The sequence below is a fragment of the Epinephelus lanceolatus genome, chromosome 19 (assembly GCF_041903045.1).
Source record: "Epinephelus lanceolatus isolate andai-2023 chromosome 19, ASM4190304v1, whole genome shotgun sequence".
NCBI classification, from domain to species: Eukaryota; Metazoa; Chordata; class Actinopteri; order Perciformes; family Serranidae; genus Epinephelus; species Epinephelus lanceolatus.
In genome coordinates, this window is record NC_135752.1 from 33,807,994 (window position 1) to 33,828,820 (window position 20,827).

Genomic DNA, 20,827 nt, shown 5'->3' on the forward strand with positions numbered 1-20,827 from the left:
TGCCTTCAGTGGCCTTTCCTCTATCCTCTCCTTCCTACTCGTCAAACTCCCTTACTCCTTTACTTCTTTACTCACTGTTGTTATCCTTTTCACTGTATAACCTTTGTCTCTCCCTCCTTCTCTCCGTTTATGTGTGCATCTCTCTCTCTCCCTCTCCCTCTCTTTATTTCTGTTCATCAGCCTAATGGGTCCATCCTCTCTGGGATGGGCTAGGGCCAGCAGCTCTTAAAGGTATAGCACACAATAAACAAACACACATAGCTTTCATGTAAAACAACAACATTTCACAGGCATCCCGTCACCTCATCGCTGCCTCACATAAAACCTTTATTACCTTTAGTTCAACATTTAAGTATTTGTTGTCCATAAAAAGGGAGGTAAGTTGGAGGTGAAAGGCGCTCTCATCTTTTGTTTTCTCATACTTTCATGCTTTTGTCTCTTCATGTTTGGTCCGTCGCTCTTTCTTTCTTTATTTTATTGCTTTTTAAACATGCATTCCTTTTTGGACTTTCAGAGAAATAGTTTAACAGTTCGGCAAACTTATTAATTTGCTTTATTTTGGAGAGTGAGATGAGAACAGAAAACGTCAGTGCTCTGTCCAAACGCCAGACACGTGTTAAAGGAAAAGTTCCCCTTTTTGGGAAACATTTATTTCGCTCTCTGGCCAAGATAAAAATGCCACTCTTGTGCCTGCATGGTAAATATGAAGCTCCCATCAGCCAGCTGGCTAACTTAGCTTAGCATAAAGACTGGAAAAAAGACATGTATAGTTGCAGCCACTGGAGTGTAAATGTCACACCCTTACAAACCTCGCCCACCACCACAAGACAAACTCACCAACACAAAGGTTATTTGAACCCTGCTGAAACATGACTTGTAGTGAACAAATATAAGGGCCAAAAGTAACAATTATTTCCATTACCTATCCATTTTCCATTACCTTAACCCTTACCTTAACTGCCTCTCTTTTAACCCAATACTTCACAGCTAGAAAAACTCTACCTTAGCATGTTCTTCAGGGCTATGCTTCTGGACTAAGGGGTGAAGGGGGCTGAGCACCGTTTGATGTATGTATATGGGAAAGACGTGGCTGATTGCCGGGTCACATACCTGCTCCACCTGCAGCTATACCTACTTGCTGGAAATGGGGGAAACAGCCTGGCCCTAGTCAAAGCTAACAAAATCCATCTAACAGCACCTCTAATTAACCTGGTCTCATTTTGAAGTGAAGTCGAAGTCTAAGGCCCCCCTTGCCCACTACCCCTTGGCCCTCAAAATGAAGCAACAAGGGGTAGGGGTTGAAATCTTTCCCTAGGAATTGGGACACGACTCACTACTTCACCGCGCCGCTTACGTTCGCGCATACGTAACTATTTTAAACAGGAAGCTGCGAGCCATCTACATTTCCAAGCGGCATCTACAATGGAGTCTCATTCATCCTACCCATTGCATTTGCCACATTCATCATGCTTCGTTTGATGAACGACAGACAACAGGGGACTTCTGCTAGCTAGATAGCTAACTAACCAGCTAACATTACGAGGCAGCATAGTTATACTAGCTGGTGTGTTATCGTAATGTGAAAAGTCTGACAATTTTGCAGAACAGGACAGATGACAGACGCCAGATAGTGCGAGCTAGCTAGCTAGCTAACAAGCAACCTGACGATGGTAACGTTAGCTATGTTTTTTCCCCGTCTCTCGCTCGGTGGTAGCCTTGGCGATGTCTACCCCTCACTGGCAAGTCAGCATCTGAAATCCCTCGCTCTGAAGGGCTAGTTTCATACCCACTACCCCTCGTTATGCCCCTACCCCTACACGCAAAAAAGAATTGGGACACCCCTACGCCTCGCGGGAACACGCAAATGCAGGGATATGGCTAAGGGGTAGGGCTAAGGGGGGGGTATTGGGACGGGCCCTAAATCTGGCGCTTGTGCAGTGACTTGCAGCATCACAGACAAAAAAGCCATCCTTTAACGTTGGAATGATACGCGGCTGGTCGCCATTATATTTCAACGGCGCTCAGCGGCATCAGGGGGAAACGCAGTGGGACAAGACCAAAAGTTAAGGCAGCTAAAGTCCGAGTATGGCGGGAGGAAGGGGTGCTGGACGGGTCCAACAACTACTGACTTTCACCTGGGACAACAGGATTATACAGCCAAACCCTGTTTTTTCCTACACCCCACCAACCACATGCCATTGTTGTTGAAAGAAAAAATAACGTCAGTTTGAGTTGCTGTACTTACGTAGTGCATTTATTTTGAAAGAGACTGTTTGTAAATGGTAAATTTCCTGTGAAAACAGAAGTGTATTTTGAAAGAAGACAATGCATGTAACAGGCAGAACTTGACATGGCGTCCCAGCACGTGAACAACCAACACACCCAGGGTACCTTTCACGTTGTATCTGGACGTGGAAAGTCCATGACCAAGTGTCAATATATGTGACGAGGTCGGAGTGAGAATGTGTCTACTTAATACATTATGGTATTTGTTCGATCCGTACAAAAACCAAAGTGCAATAATGCCAAATTGGTTTTTGGGCCGGTTATGTGCAAGACAATTTCATGGTCTGAACCAGATGTCAGTTGCAACAAGCACTAAGCTTCAGATTTACTGCACAGACATTAGAGTGGTATTAATCCTCACATTTAACTCTTGGCAGCCTGAGCACATTTCCAGAAACATCAAATGTTCCCTTAAATCTGTGAATGAACAGGTTAGAAGTTATGTGTTTAAATGTTTTAATCCACCTAAACATTTGTGTAGCTTCTCAGGCTATAGGACAGGCTGCCGATACAGTTAGTGAGCACAGGTTTCGGTTTTAGTCTCCGAGGCGACCTTGCGGTGACAACAGGCACAAGCTGTCCTTATTAGCCAGGCCTATTGAGAAGCTGCCTTTATTGCTTCCACGCTTCCACTAGGAGGTGAGAGGTCAGACACACGGTTCAGCTACAACATAAGTACACCACTGGAGCTCAAAGTGATTCCCTATCGTGTTCAAGGACATTTGAGCAGGACTGATGACTGCCAACAAGGGGGCTTGAACCCGGTTCCTCCCATTAAAACGTGGCCTCTCTCTCCCTCCATCTCCTCTCTCCTCTGTCTGTAAGAGAGCCAACTTTCTCTCCTCGCTGAACAAAGGTTGTCTGAGGGTCTGCTTGCTGCTGAGACTTCCGGTGAGTAAGGTGTGTGTGTCTGCATGTGGAGAACAGAGTGAGCGCTCTAAATAGAGGCAGAGAAAGGAAAAGTGAATTTCCTTGTTCTTTTTGATGCAAGACTCCAGCTGTTACAAACCACTGTCATCTCCAATTACCTCTCGGTCTTTGTTTAGCCTCGCCATTTTTTCCCTCTCTTACTCCTTCTACTCTTGATACTCATTCACTTCTCCTTTTCCCACTTCACTCTGAGTCTTCTTCGCCCTCTTAAGTACAGCAAGTATGTATCCTTCAGTTTCCTACCCTCCTATTATACCCTTCATTCCCTCTGTCTCTCTTTGTTAAGGTCGCACATGAACACCACTACACCGTGTTTAAGCAACTCTGGAAGAAGGAAACATATCTGCAAGTGCTGCTGAGTGACGTTCAAGAACATGAAAAAGCTTTTACCGCACCACTAACATGTCAGAAGGCAATAAAACAGTCAGACATGAAGCATACTGGGAAATGTATTCATAAATGTCATATCTAATAACGCTTAATACAAAAAACAAAAACTGTTACAGTTAACAGCTTGTTACTTTTTCTGAAACTGCAGAGCTAATTGTGCCAACGTTACGTCTCAGTTATTCATATATTAAATAGGCTAATGCTGGGGTTTTCAAATAACATAAAGTGTGAGGGGGGTTTTCTTTGCGTGTCAAGACAACACAAAGTAATTAGGAGGTCATTTTCATTAGAAATCATTAAGATGGTGACATTAAACGCATTTCTAATTATGAAAAATCAAAACAAATGCTGTTTTCAATCACACATACACAAAACAAAGAGCCCACAAGGTTGCCACTGCTGCCCATGTTGCAAAGTGTACATGTCTGACTGCTCTACTTCCCTCTACCGTGGGAAATGGTCATGGTCCCACAACCACTTCACTGCAGTGTCTCTCCACGTTCAGCCACTACTATTAAAGGGGAATGGGGGTATACATAAACAGGTAAACTGGGAAATACCATCACCATGGATACCGGTACAGTTTATGAATTCCTCAACCAACTGTGACGTTACAGTATGTTCTGTTCTGCAAATGAACAACATCCCTATTACAATACATGTGGATGAATATGTCTTATACATTGATGTGTAAGCTAATTGGTTTTCATTCTAACTTGACAATATATTTTGTAGATTCGCCAGACTATCACAAGGCTGACACATAGAGACAGACAACCATTCACACTCACATTCACACCTACGGACAATTTAGAGTCACCAATTAACCTGCATGTCTTTGGACTGTGGGAGGAAGCTGGAGTACCTGGAGAAAACCCACGCTGTCACGGACAAAACATGCAAACTCCAGACAGAAGGGCTCCCCCAAAACAGTCAACACTTATCTTTCTCCAGTCATACTTCCATACTCTAGTCTAATGGGATACATTGCATTGTTTCGAGATGGGAGACGAGAGGCTGCCAGTGTTTACCACGGACTGAAAATTTGCCCATATCCACACGAAGACGGAACCAATTTCGTTTTTTAAAAGTTTTCCATAAACACGGAATCATCTCAAGACATGTGCACGTAAACATGAGGCCTGTAAGTGGTGCTGCAACGCTGCCACAAAGTACAGCAAAAACAGAATAAGAAACAGAGCATGCGAATAAAACTCGTGCGATGTAAACAAACACGAAGAAGAAGATGGCGGAAAATACAAATGCCAGAGGAGCCCACTTTCTATGGACTGACGACGAGGTAGAGCTGCTACTTAGGGTCACACTTGATAACAAATCTACAAAATTATTAGCGTTATCGTTTCAGAAAAGAGGCGTACGGTGTTGTAAATACGGAAACGCAAAGGTGGCATCTTCAGATTTTTTCACTCTCGGACCCGGTTTGAAAAGTTGGCGTATTTGGGCTCCTAAAACGCTGGTCCAGTGTTTATGAAAGGTGTATACGTTTAAAAAACGTTTGGGTGAGCAATTTCTCCAAAAGAGGAGGATTCGACGGTGAACAAATAAAGAGGCAAAAGAAATTGCAGTACAGTAATCCTAACATCCGAAACTGCCCCAGTCGAATGATGTGTGCGTTTGACCCATTTTGTACCCAGATCTAAGGAAAAAAATGGTTTTGCTCACAGCCAATCATCTCAAACTTTCTTTCATTTAATGCGACAAGTGACAAGTGACAATCATCAAAAGTATGGCCATACTACACGCCTGTGGCGTCGAATACGAGTAGCACGATAACACATCTTATCAAGCATTGAGAAAACTTAAGGGTGGATAGCTGCCCCATGTTCCCAGGGCAAAAAAAATGAGTAAGATATCAAATGAAGTTCTCTGTTCCTATTAATATCACTTTAAGGGTAATGATACTGGAATTTTTAAACCATACCCAGCCCTACCCAGTCCCAGGAAAAATAATTCCTTTAAAAGCAAACAATCTCTGCGGTGGAAAAAACAAAACATCATACTGAATAATTTTAGTCTCCTGTTTATGTCAGCATCCTTCTCCCTCTTTTAATAGGCCTGAGTGTTTGTATTGGAAACTCTTCCCAGGGAAACAGCCTCTTTTAGAGTTTTCAAGACATTAAAATAAGAGCGTGTGTTTGCACCTGTGACTTCCAACGCTTGCAATTGTGACGGAAAGTTTGCATGCATGCATGCATATGATTGAGAGATAGATTGTGTGTGCGAGCGCCTGTGTGTCTATTCGTATGTGTGAGTGATTGGCAGCTCATATGTATTTCATCTGAGCAGATATTGAGGAGAGTGACAGGGGGTGAAATTAAAATTGCATCCCTTGTCAGAGCATCACAATCCCCATCTCTGCTCTTCAAATGCTGGTTTCCAAATCCAAATGATGTGTGTGTGCATGCATTTGGAATTCTCCGGGTGCGAACACTCGAGCATATGTGTGTGTGTGAGTGTGTGTGTGCGGTTGAAACTGTGGGGGTATTTAGCCCGTCTATCAGCAAACAATACAGTTTTGAAATCTGACAGCTTTAGATCGCTCATATAATGACAGCCCACAGGCGGTTAGCGCTGCAATCACACAAACTCAATACAAACCCTCCTCCCTTTATCCATCCATCCCTCCCCTGACCCTCCCACTCTTCTTCTACTTCTACTTCTTCTTCTTCTTCCCCTTCTTCTCCTTCTTCTTCTTCTCCTTCTTCTTCTTCCATATTTATTTATTCATTTCTTATTGGAGGGGAAAGGGCTGAATAGGCGTGATTCTTCTGGCTGCTTAATTAAAATATATAATTCATCGCTGCGTCAAATGATTTTGCCTCTGCCTCTTTGTGGAGTCCGATTTGGGAACATTTGCATTTAAATTGGAAAGCCAGAAGGGAAATACACTTGGCGGGCTAGTGTGTGTGTGTGTGTGTGTATGTGTGAGGGAGAGAGAGAGAGAGAGAGAGAAAATAGAAGGCATCCTTCTCTTAAAGAAATGCACATATGTACTCTCTTTTTTCTCTTTCTCTCTTTGGTCTTCTTACTCTCACAATGGGAAATGTCAAAAATCATACAGGAACACTGGCACTCTGGTACCAAAAAGTTTTCCATTACAGGATGTTCCCTTGGAAGAATTTTCTTGTAATTGAAAACTCTTTGGTTTGTCCCTTGAAATAACAAACGTTGTGTCCACTAGCAGACTTCTCCTTCGTCATTAGTTCAAGATCCACACAGTTTAATATAGTTAGCATCATACTTGCATTTAGTCATGTCGTCAAGCTAGTTTGTTGTCTCTGTCAAGTAGTTGTCTGTTTGTCAGAGTGGGCCCATGACACACTTTGGGACCATGCCCCACCAGTTGGGAACCAATGATCTAGATATTGGCCAAAGGAGTTGTATGTGAGAATGCAAATGTCCGAATCAGTTAGACCGAACCTTAAAACAACACCGACTTTACCCTGCAAGCTCCTTGAGTACAAAATCCATGTAATGTCCGATTGAGCTCATGTCTGAATAGGGTAGTCACTGTCCAGAGAATTCACAGTGTTGGTGTTATGACTATGTTTCTATCTTTTGATGCCATCAAAAAAGTCTATCTGGAAAGATGACTAGATGAGGGAACTTGAGGGCCAATTCTGAAACTGTCAGACAAATTCAAGGAACGGCAAGAGGCTCTAGTGCCATTCCTTGCCTAAACCAAATGGAGTATTTCCAGAAGGTGAGAACACTTCTGACACGGACAATCTCCTGTTGTGTGCTACATGTGTGAAAGGAACACTGGACAATGCTGGGACCTGATGCTCTGGACAATGTCCAGAGTCCTTATGAATAAACAGCCTTTGTCTCTTTCTCTCAAAAACAAAATGGCCAAATTCCCCCTGACAGCAAGCTGCCAAAAACACAATAGTTTATTACACGTCTCTGCAGGGTAAATAAAGAGAAGCATCCCTCTAAGTAATAAATGAGCTCCCTGATTTATAACAAGAGCCGAGTTTACAGCCCTCGGGAACATCAACCATAGCTATCAACTGTACAGGAGAAGCTAACAACAGATGACTTGAATTGTTGTTCACTAGTTCAGTGCCCATTCCAGACGTGCCTGTTGGGCACTGGCCAGATGCTTGGCCTCTGGTATTGCTGCCTGCAGCTTTCTCGAGAACCACTCAGCCTCAATGAAGTCAAAGCCTGGCTCTTCATGGAAAGAGAATTCATTTCCAAAGTTATGTCACTGATCTTTGAATGTTTGAGTTGTAACATTTATGGTCTCTCTTTCTTCAACGGTTCTCGAATGTTCTGTAGCAAGTAAGGGTGAGTGATTAAGCTGTACCCAGCATGCTGTTCAGTGGGGTAACAGTTAATAGGGGTCCCCTCTAACACTAGTGTGTGCTTCTAGCAGTAGTAATGCACTACTAATAAATAAGTCCTGTATGTCCAAAGAGCTCGCACTCGACACTGCACTTCCTTTGGTCCTCAGCAATACGCCTGCCAAGTGTGAAGTCGATCAGATCAGCAGTTGTTGAGAAAATCAAAGAACAGACAGACAGTCCTTTCATTTTTAGTTTGATAAAGCCATCAGCAGGACACTGTGTGTGAACAATTTCAAAAGTGAGATATCCTTCATGTAAGAAAAATGACACCTGCTCTAACAAAATGTTTACAGCATAAAATCGACACCCATTATTTAACTTTTAAAGGTTGTAGGAGACTATCTTACCCGGTCACGCCTTTCGATTGTGTAGTGGATTGAGATTTATGGCTCGCGCAGGCAATTAAAGTGTATATGATGCTGAGACAGTGGTGCATTATCCTGCTGGGACGTAATTGGAGGTCGCCTGTTTTTATGACACTGAAACCAGTGTGTCTGGCACCATAGAGCACGTTAAAAGTCTGTAAAATCACACCTTTCTCTGCCTGCTTGCTTTATGTACTGACTCACAGCCGCACAACTCACCATCTGGAGCAATGGACTGTGCATATAAACAGGAATGAGCGCCTAATATAGCAGCCAGGGAGAGTAGAAAACAAGCAGACACATAACACTTATCTGAAACATAGAGCCTCCAAAAGGGGTGGTCCCTTTAAATCCATAAGTTGTTTAAAAGATAGAAAGATAGAAGTCAAGGCAATGTCTCAAATACTGGAGAATGATGAGGAAAACTTGCAGAGGACAAGGAGAAAGGGTGAACAACTCCAGATACTTTCAGGGAGATTTTTCTAATTTCATCATCATGAAAAGTAAAACCTTGAAACTCTCAGGTAAGGCATCCTGTCCAGGGGGTACACTTGTACATCAAAAGGATCCTCGCTACAGAAATAAGACCCCCTGTTCTGTGCACAACTCAACAAACTGATGAACTGACTTACTTTTGACATGTTTGTCCTACCTTGGGGCAATGATTTTCCAAGGCAATATAGACAAGCAATTTTGTCAGCAGATTTTTTTTTCATAGTTTCAGTTCACAGTGATACCGCCACCAAATAAAGAAAAAGCCCTATTATCTACTTCTCAAAATTTCATTTAAAAAAGGTCACTTTGTCGTCTGCGGCAAGACATGGAGGTTTTAGCACTATCACCTGCATGAGATTAGATGAATTATCTAACAGCAGAAGAAGCAAAGCAGAAACCAAAATGAGAAATAGTGCACTCTTGGCACACAAAGATTCATAATGTTTATCGTAACGGTGTAAAGCACAAAAACAGCAAAGATAACATCTGTCTCACTTTTTCTTTTCTAATGACATAAGGCAGATGTGTGGATTGGAGTCACATGACTTTGATTCAAGTCGGACTCTGGTCACAAATATGATGACTTTAGACAAATTCTTGACTTGTAACTGGATTTGTACTTTAACACCAATGACTTGTGACTTTATTTGGACTTGAGCCTTTTGACATGAAAATACTTGATACCTTCCTCCAAGTCCAAACATTAAAAGGTATGCTATTCTAAAAGTGTGCCACTAAACAGTTCATTTCCTGAATCAAATGAAGCTCAGGGTAAGCTCAATCAGAAAGACTTTCTTTATGCTATATCCATTCACAATTCTCTCTCTATCGCACTCCCACCAATTCTACCTATCAGCTGACAGTCAAACTTTGCCACGATCTCCTTCAGCCATTCATGTTGCTGCTGCCAAACTTTAAATCTGTTCTCCTTTCTGTTCCTGTGAGCTGTCATTTTAGGCGGAATCATCATGCCCTCCTCCACCCCCAGTCACCTTATCCAGAGCCCAGGACAAGATCCAGATCCTCAGCTCCCTATTCATTTTATCACCACCACAAGCGTCTAGACTCCACAGGGTGGGGTTCTCTAATCTACTTTGTCTTTACTACCCTTTTGAAATAGATGACATCACGATGGGGTCTAATCACCAATGACTTTACATTTCTCATACTTGTGTGCACATGTAAATAAATATCCTTTTCTCTCAGAACGAGTCTCTCACGATTTAACGTTAATGCTATTCATTCTCAGCAAGTGGAAACTTTATCCCATTATCCACTTTTATCCACGGTGCTATATGCTTTATGAAAATACAATGTTATTACAACTTTCTTTACGATTTATGTTCGGCTACACATGTTTTAATAAATAAATATACATTCCAAAAAGCATAAGAAAGCATTAGGCTACTCTGCTAGAAAAATGCATAATGTTTGGTAAGGAGCTTTTATGTCTTCTTTAGGACCCCAAACTCAAAGTTTAGGACATAGGAATTGTCAGTCTTGACTTGGGACTTGAGGCCAAAAATGTGAGACTATTATTTGTGACTTGCAAAACAGTGACCTGGTATCAGCTTTGACAAAAAGTGTCCGCAAGAAATAGAAACAAAATCTCTCCACTAATAAACGCAGGAGAGGTATAACACGAACTCACTCCGAACTTATAGAAATCCGGCGCTTGGGCAGTAACTTGCGGCACCAGACACCGACAAAAAAAGCTGTCTTTTAATGTCGGCATGATGCACAGGCGGTCGTCGTTATACTTTAACGGTGGCCAGCAGCATCAGGGGGAGACTCAGCAGGACAAGAACGATAGGTAAGGCAGCGAAAGTCTGAGTAGGGTGGGTGGGTAGGAGTTGTGGTTCATCGGTCCAGCAAACACCAACCTTCACCTGGGAGAGCGCTGTTCACCTCCCATGAGATTATAAAGCCACACCCTGTTCTTTTTTCCAAACCCAACCACGTTCGTCAATTTGCGGTGTTGTATCGACGTAGTGCATTTATTTTGAAAGAGACTGTATGTAAAACAGAAGTGTATTTTGAAAGAAGATAATGCATGTAACAGGCAGAATTGACACAACCAACACACCCAGGGTACCTTTCACATCATATCTGGATGTGGAAAGTCCATGACCAAACGTCAATATGTGACGAGGTTGCAGAGAGACTGTGTTGCAGAGGGAAGCACAACTTAAATATAAATTAAAAAGCTAAACATTGTAAACAAATGTCCCAGCAGTCAGTGAGATGTGTGCATGAGTTTCTTTATTCCTATTCAAGTGATGAAAAGTGAACGTCTTGTTTTAAGATTTAATGTAAAAGCCATGAATTAATTCTATAGGCTAACGCTCAAGGAGAAAATCAACATTTACCTAAGCCTCAGCAGTGACTGTAAACCAGCTGACAGGTGTTTATCCACATAGGGTTTGAGCATTAATTAGCTCAAATGTTAATGACTGTGCCTGTGACCCAGACGACCACAATAACAGGGAAAAATGGGTTTATGGCACCTCATCCATCAATAACTGTCCTGCAGATGATCCTTTTTGACCAAACACACACGTTCCCGCGCATACACAAACACATAATCACACATAACTGTTGCCACTGAAGACTTTAATGTCACGCTCCCTATCCAATAATACAACTTCTTCACTCCCATAATGCTTTTCTTTGCTTGGCAACACTAATTCTCTCATCAATCATGCAGAATTGCTGCAGATTACCCACAAGCCCTGAGGTGGGTGGTGGTGACGGGGGAGAGGGGAGGGGGTCAAGTCTGATAGTGTGGCTGCTGGCATTTTGGGTACAGCACACACACATATGCATAACCACAGACACACACACTGATGTGCACAGTTGGCATTTGGTGCGGCACATGGATAGCCGGACGGCTGTGACCTTTTTCGCAGTCGTTGTGGCTATAATTGCTCGCTAAAGACAACGTCAATTGTGACTCAAGAGGTAGCAGGGGTCGCGCCCATAAACACACACGTACACACACATACACAAACACACACCCTTGTGCATGTGCATGTGGATGACAGCACTTGGCTCAGGGTGATAAATTCAGCCATTGATCACATGTGACTGCTCTCAGCTGGCTGAGATTTAGAAGACCTGAACACGTCAGCTACTATGTACCCTGCATCCTACAACACGGCTGCTGCTGTGGGGCTGCTGGAGGTCCCCCATCACATAACCGCAGTATCCAACATGTGTTAGTTTTACACAAGTAGCCAGTACACAAACTGCGCACCTCATGGGGCAGTGGTATGAGCTCATCCCGGGCAGAGACTGTGTTGAATAATCTATGGGTAGCATTTCTGCACAGTCTTGAATTAGCATCAAAGCCAAGATAATTAAACATGGTAGACCGGGTCATTAACTTGGCTCGATGCTGATGCTGTGTGTGTATTAACATCCTAAACACAACCTGAAATCCCATAATCACAGGGCCTCACCGCGCTTATGTCAGGTAGCAGATCTCTGATGTGCATGTATGAGTGCTGATTGTGTGTGGATTCTTTTCGCATTGGAGCATGACTGTGTGTGTGTGTGTGTGTGTGTGTATATGTGTGTGTGAGAGTGTTTTTGTCTCCACCCAGCCATCTGGACCTCCTTGTGTGTGTTGAAGCAGATATAGGTGGTTAGAAAGCTCTGGGAAAACACGGTGTTACCTCCAGCCCTCTCACCTCTGAACTCTATAAGTGTATCAAAGCTAAGAAAACAGAGCACTTTGTGTGTCCATGGGTGTGTGTGTGTGTGTGTGTCTGTGTGTGTGATTGAGCGTGTGTGTGTGTCAGCATTCTTAAGGTCTATAAGGCTTTGAATGATGGGTGTAGACTCCCCTTTGTGAACAGGGAGCCTCCAGGAGCTGCGCAGCATGTGTGTGTGTGTGTGTGTGTGTGTATGATGGAGAGTGTGATGTACTGGCTGTGATGTTCTGAACAGAGGTGTTTTTACAGGGAGTTAATCAGAACCAGAGCTGAGGCCTTGCCCACGGTGGATGAAATGCGCACACACACACACACACACATGCACTGCCCTACCTTTCTCTTCTTCAATACTATTGACTGTCAGTTAACTACATCGCTTTCTGTTAGTAAACACTTCAAAGTAGCATTTGTAACAAGTATATGTTGCTACCAGATCTTGTTGCTACCTACAGTTTATCACCTGAAATAGAATAACACATAAATGTGGTTAGGCTGCCTATAATCAGATTCATTACCAATTCATTGAACTACTGACCATTTTTTGAAGGAAAAAAAAATCTTCTTCTGGCCGACAGTTAAAAAAACCACAACGATACAGTATTTAAACTCTGATAACAGAATTAAAGAAGCAATGTTTCACATTTAAAACAGATATAACGTGAAAGTTTGGCATTTTGACTGAAATTTAGAATCAGAAATTCTGAGTGTTATGCTAGCCGTGTAGCTAATGTAGCCTTGAGATTCTAGCATCAAGCCCACATGAGGAGTGGGCTACAGAGGTGACTTGTTCCACACTGCCAGGGCAATAGGGCACAGTGGTTACAACTGTTACCTCGCCATAAAGGAAATTGAGACATAAGATTTTAGCCAGTGAAAATGCAAGAAACTACCAAATACACCGCATTTCAGGCAGGACCTTTCATCAAAGAAAACTTCATTTCCATTTGCAGTATTGTATTTGGCCTTTCCTAGGCCTACGCAGAAAGCCTCATTCACGTGCCTACATGGAAAGTCTAAAGCGGGGAGAGCAACCCTCCCTGCCCTTCCATGCGCCTACATGGAAAGCCTAAGGTGGAGAGAGCAAACCTCCCTGCCCTTCCATGTGCCTACATGGAAAGCCTAAGGTGGAGAGAGCAAACCTCCCTGCCCTTCCATGCGCCTACATGGAAAGCCTAAGGTGGAGAGAGCAAATCTCCCTGCCCTTCCATGTGCCTACATGGAAGTGGCATTAAATGGAAGGAAAGGAACAGGGTCCATGGATTATGTTGAGTAACCAGCACATGATATCTTGAAAGATACATTGCTGTTGAGTTTTTCAAACATATAGACCTGTTGTATGGACATACAAGTTCCTGCTGTCCCAAGCACAGCTAACACATCTGTGTATGTGTGAGGATAGGGGCTACATGTGTGCTCTTCTTCTTTTTGAGCTTTTTTTGCTTTTTTAATTTTTTGTTTTTGTAAGAACCAAAACATAGCACTCAGACCTTGGATCTTTTGTAAAAACACAACCAAAGAAGGGGATGTAAAACCAAACTACTAAAAGATAATGTAACCTTGACAACACACAAGGCGGACCTTAGTGTCTCCTTTTTGAGCCATTTTATAAAATTCAGATATTCAAGTTTTTTGAATAACTGTGTCTTAGTATTCAATCTTTTCTGCTTGGCATTCTACCACCTTTTCAATCTTGAATGCAAGGATGGTGATGTTTGATTCAGGACTTATTCAAAAGCGGAGGAATTGGGGCGCCAAGGTAAATCACTTGGTAGAGTGTGCCCCACATGTATAAAGGCTAGGTCCTTAGCTGTGGGTCATCCCCTCTATGCTTTAAAATCTATCTTTGGCTGGACTATCTAATAAAGGTAAAAAAGTGTAAGTGTGAACCGAGAATCCACCTCATTGTTTGTCTCCAATATATTAGCACAGAAGAATCATTTCGAGATACAATATTTGATTGTGCTTTTTTCTCCCAACTCAAGGTTATTGATCTCTCATACACAACTGTGATTAAGGCCTTAAGTTGTGAAGAGAGTGTGAAAGACAAACAGAAAGAGAGGGAGATTGAGAAAAGAGACTGTGAAGTAGCGAGAGACAAAAAGGACAGATGGAAAGTGGGAAAAAAAGACAGAAAAGAAAGACGGAGCGAGAGACGCATAAAGAGCAAGGAACCAAGAAGATGAACACAAATTTTCTCCCTGTATCGGTGTGTACGTGTCCCTGTGAGGAAGATACTTGTATGTGTGTTCGAGTGTGAATGCAAGCCTGAGTGTTTCCCTGCATGTGTTGGAAACTAAAAACAGTATGTTTACTCAACCTGTTTGCCAAACCTCTTTAGTAAATATAGAGGATACAGTAGCAGCATAGACCGGAGTTACACACACTCAAACACACACTCGAATGCACACACAATCGTGCACACATTCATCGCACAAATACTGTGTGTCCAACTGTCCGCTGGTCTTTACCACAGGAGGCTATTTGTGGAGTTGATTCCTATGGCCTTCATGTAGGTCTGTCTATTAGATGGGTGGCCTGTCACTCACATGAAGAGATATGCTGTATACACACACACACACACACACACACACACACACACACACACACACACAATTGCCACAGAAGAAAACACATACATGCACATTATGGGAAAAACAATAAAAGCTGTGGATAAAATGTGCACAAATAAGTACTAAACCTTGAATGCACTGTTAAATATATAGTTTATGCACACACACACACACACGCACACACACACACACACTGTAGATATGCACGAAACCCACATGCACTGTAGGTTGGGTGGCCAAGAACCTCAGGAACCAGATAAACACACTAACTATATTGGAGCATTCACTAAAGTATACTTAAGTGTCTGTTGCTTCTCTCTGAGCAAATACACGACTGAAATAGTCTTTGTGTGTGTGTGTGTGTGTGTGTGTGTGTGTGTGTGAGTGTGTGTTCAAGGACTTTTGCATCCTTGCCTCGCTAGCTTGATACAAAAACGAATTTTGTGCTTGTTTATATTGTGCAATTCTTATCTTCTACGCCTCCTCTGGAGACCGTATCTATAAATATGAGTATTCTATACATAATTTATCACATTGAAATATACCTAATAAAATTATATTCTTTTTTACTGGGATGACAGGTTTGAGAAAACTCTAGTTATTGTAGGATTTTATCATGTTATAATGATAGGTATAATTTGGAACATAATTAACTTACCAACAAAATAAGAGTTTTGATGAAACATAAAATTGCTAATTATGTGGTGTCAAATCCATTTTGAAACTGGAGAACTGAAGTTTGTAAAGTACTGAGTTTTGGGGAGAATGTGTGCAGTCAAAAAGTGTATTTTATTACGTAACAAAATTTAAAAAATGAACTGCCGTCTCACTGTCATATGCCTTCGCAAAGTTGCAGTTAAAGTTTACATCCATGTCTTTCTAGACTCACGTGAAGCCATGACAATCGATGATGCTTCAAATATAGATGTCTAAAACATGGATGCTCCTAACACATCTTTAACCAGGCATCACAGAGGATCTATATAATTAGCAGAACTTCAAGATTAGTGTCACCAATTCTGACCAAATGTCTTCCCTTTTGTCCCTGGGTTATGGCATCTGGGTGGTTTCTTATGGCAAATGTCATCAATATCCTATTAGAAATTTTCTGTGAAATTTTGTCATAATTATTCTATGAGTTCTTGAGTTATGGCCAAAAACACGTTTTGGGAGGTCACAGTGACCTTTAACCACTAAATTCTAATCGGTTCATTGTAGAATCCAAGTGGACATTTGTGCCAAATTTGAGGAAATTCCAACAAGGCATTCTTGACATATTGCTTTGACAAGAGTGAGACAGACGAGAGGTCACAGTGACCTTAACCTTAGACCACCAAAATCTAATCAGCTCATCAATGAGTCCATGTGGACATTTGTGCCAAATGTGGGGAAATTTCAACGAGGCATTCTTGAAACATTGCTTTGACAAGAGTGAGACAGACGGGAGGTCAAAGTGACCTTAACCTTAGACCACCAAAATCTAATCAGTTCATCAATGGGTCCATGTGGACGTTCATGCTAAATTTGAAAAAATACCCTATACGTGTTTTTGAGATATTGCGTTCACCAGAATGAGAAGGACACATAGACACAATGACCTTGCCCCTTTACCATCAAAATTGAATCAGTTCATTATAGCGTCCAAGTGGACATATGTGCCAAATTTGAAGAAATTCCCTCATGGCATTCTTGAAATATTGCTTTGACAATAGTGAGACGGGAGGTCAAAGTGACCTTAACCTTAGGCCACATAAATCTAATCAGTTCATCGATGGATCCAAGTAGACGTTTGTGCCAAATGTGAAGAAATTCCCCCAAGGCATTCTTAAAATATCACATTCATGAGATTGGGTGTGGACGAATGGACAGATGGATGGATAACCTGGAAACATAATGCCTCCGGCCACAGACGTTGCCGGAGCAGAGGCCCTAAAAAGACCTCACCTATTTGTCGGGTAATTCAATACATGCCATAATTAATTATCTTTACTTGTGTATTGCTGCACATCCTGGGTTGTTATTACATTATGTGTCTTTAAGCGTCTTGCTTAAGGACACTTTGTCAAGGTGAACGTCCAGCCTGACACCTCTACTTAGGAACTGAAAGAAAAAGCGTAGCATATCATTAAAGTCATGCGCTAGATTTGCACCCCAGAACATAATGAGTGGACTGCATGCATCTAAACCTGCTGAGCACTCAGGACGTCATCTTACATCACACTTGTGTGCTTACTGTAGTAGCCGCAGGAAGAGTCATCTACTGCTGAACAGCACTATTCTGGAGGACTACACTTAGTCATCACTGACATCGCTGATGTCATTATCTAAACCCACCCTGTGTCTACACAAGTGTGTGTGTGTGTGTGTCATGGAGGGCGAGAGAGTCATTCATTATCTCAGTCAACTCTCTCTGTTCACCACAAGCCCTGTAGGCACACATTCTGTCAGCCATTCTCTTGCTCTCTGTCTCTCCCGGTGATGCTATAATTCAGCATTTAAACTCGAGCTGTCTGTCTCTTTCTGTCTCCATCCGCGTCTCTCGCTCCGCCGTTCTCTTTCCACCTGCTGCACCTATCTGTCATCCTCTCCATCTTTTCTCTACCCTTCTCTATTCACCTTTCTCAAATGCTGTCACCTCTGTCATTCACTACTTTTCTTTCCAAGCCAGTCCTTCTTTTCTCTCCCTCTCTGTCTCCCTCGCTCGTGTCCTCCAGTAAACGCTGATGACAGCATTTCCTATTTTCACACAGCACAGAGCCCTGAACTTCCCGGAGGAATTGCCACGATGATGATACGCCGGTGAGTAAGCAGGGGTGGTGACAACCTCTGAATGTAAATCCGTTTCAGTGCATAATCCCATAGTTCATTTGTCTTCATATAGACTGACTTAGCTTGAGCAGCATGAAGTAGCGTTTAGAGAAAGATTAGTTAGGGGGTTTCTACTTTCAAAAAATTAAAGCATATCAAATAGAGTACGGAGCTGGAGTAAAAAGAAATTTGTCAATTCAAGCCGTCACATGTGGGAGGAAAACACAAATGAGTTACAGCTCCTCCTCCCACGGAAAAACTACTTCTAAGATGCCCTTGAGCAAGGCATCGAACCTCCATCTGCTCCGGTGGAGCTGCCCCGTGGCCGACAACAGAAAGCTTTATTCACAACGCACTTCCCAGTGGTTAATATGCATAGCAGCGTGAATGCGAATCAGAGCATTGCTCAAAGAAATATACAGACTCAGTCAACATTACCTGAATAAATAAAGATTAAAATATATATTTTAATTTCCCTCAGCCTGAGGTGCTTTCTGGGTAATCATCTGAATTCTTATTATATTGCTGAAATTGGCTCTAGCCGCACAGCCCGTGTTTATAGAAAGTAACAAAATTATTTATTTATTTGGAGTGCTAGGTAAGTGGCTGTGTAATTTCAAATAAGTGGCTATTTTCATTGCTCATGCAAAGAGTGCAGATTAGAATGCAATGAAAAAGTGAATAATGGGGCCAAACACAAAACAGCAAAGTCAATCTCCAAGGTAAAGAAAATCATCTAACATCACTACCAGGAAGTATGGATGCAAATGAAGCCGCACATAAACGTGTGTGTTTCTATCCACGCGTGGGTTGCGTGTGCTGCTCGAAGTAAACGCTTGACTCATCAAGGTCCCCCCTACACACACACACCTACCACTTTGCTCCTGCATTTTCATTGTTTATTAGCGATGCAATCTGTTATACACGTTTGACCGAGCATCAGCGGCGCTTTGCCCCCACGCCCAACACCTTGCGTCCACCCCGGCTGCATCTGAATGACCCGCAGTGAGGAAATATCCCTTCAGTGGTGGTTCAAAGGTAGAGGGTGCGCTTGTCAGAACGGAATAAATGCCAAAAAATAACAGCAGAAAGAGAGGTAGGCAGGAAGAGAAAATAAAAAGGTGGTGTCATTATGGAAAAAAAATGAAGACAGAGATGAAGACGGACAAAAATATGAGGTAGGAAAACATGATAGAGAATGGGGAGGGGATGAATTGTTAAAAGAACAAGCGCAGGAAGAGTGGGCGGAAGGAGAACTGAATGAACGAAAGAAAACAGCATGATAGAAAGAAAAGAAAGATATGAAATCTCTAACTCTCCATGTGCTGCTGCCTGCACACACAGACATGGATGGCCAAACACACACACACACAAACACACACAGACGGATGCCTGTGTGCAGTTTACGTAACTGTGTTTGTCTACCGATTATCATGAACTTATTTAAGACTCTTATGCAACACCACTTAGGATATTCAACATTCAGAATAATTTTTCTCACATGGGATTTGGACTCTGGTCTCCCGTGTTGCTCGGCCAAATAGCTAACCACCCAAGCTGAAAGAAGTCCCTAAACTTACCCTGAGTGAAAGAATAAACTTTGAAAGTATGAAATATACTTGAACCGTGAATAGCGAACACAGCAGTGGTATTTTATCTTTTCAGAGCAGAGAGTCTTAACATCTGTGGGTGGGTATTATTCACTTGAAAATGTCAAAACAAGAAATGAAAAAAAAAAACAATATATTGTCGGGATCCTGGAGGGGTTTATTCTGTTTTCATATCTCATTTCAAACCAACTGATAATTGTCACCCACCAGTGGGAAACATTTAATGACTCTGGAGCCGAGCCAGTATGACGCTATGCATTGCTGAAAAACATGGGTGTAACTCCAGAAATCAAGCCGTTTTCAGACGCTGACGTTAATCAGTTCACATGAGGGAGAGCATATTTGAAGTTCAAGTGGAAACTTTAACTTCTGGTGCCTTTATTTACCCACTGTTAACGAGCCAAACTCTCCAATCCAAGGCCAAAAAATGCGTTTTTGTATTACTTCATGCATCTGCATTTCAAACTGCCTAATTGGTTTTAAATATAGATGCATTGCACTGAATAACCAAGCCTAGTTGGATGCAAATAAACACTCAATGTGGATATTTGCAGTCGAGATTTATGATGGATTATATACATGTAAAATTTAGTTGCAAAATGTATTTAATAGAATTCTTTATAACTCATTACAGAACCATATTGCAGCTAATTGGAGAAATGTGTGGTTTGCGGTGTAACTGTCAACAACTGTGGCTTTCCAACAACATTACAACCGATGATTAACACAAGCGAAAACGGATGAACAACAACAAACAGAGCAGAAATGGTGCGGTGTATTAAACACAGAACACTGTCAGTAATTTTACAGTTCCAGCAAATGTAGTTTTGTATGTAAACAGCCAGCGTTCTTCTGGGAGCAATATGTTTGTATCAGCTGTCTATAGGTTGCCCTTTTCATTTAATACTCCCTACTGGTGTCTGCAAGCAGTTAGCTTTGAATATGGGTTCAATGGGGCTTGTTTTCCTGTCGTGAAATAAGCCATTTGGTGCCATTTTTCCCTGTAAATGATCAAAACAACTTCCACTGACTGGAAAATTACCCTTTGGTTGGTGATCCATCACAGTAAACAATACAAATGCTGGCCCTTGTCTAATTTCTTAGTTTTTATGCTACTCCCTTGTGACCAGATTGAGCTATTTTCTGTTTGTGTGGGCGCATTCAGAAACATCTCAGGGGCACTGAATATGATTCTGGCTCTGAGATCGGGATGAGCGAAGCCAGAGGGCGCGCATGTCAAAGCACATTTGACGTAATAAAGTTTTTACTTAAGAATGAAACCTG

The 20,827-nt window shown here is 42.1% G+C and overlaps 1 protein-coding gene across 1 annotated transcript in view; it reads right to left on the reverse strand.

Moving 5' to 3' along the window:
• cntfr (ciliary neurotrophic factor receptor) overlaps window positions 1-20,827 on the reverse strand; it is a 357,541-nt gene that overhangs the window by 221,045 nt on the left and 115,669 nt on the right. The window lies entirely within an intron of this gene.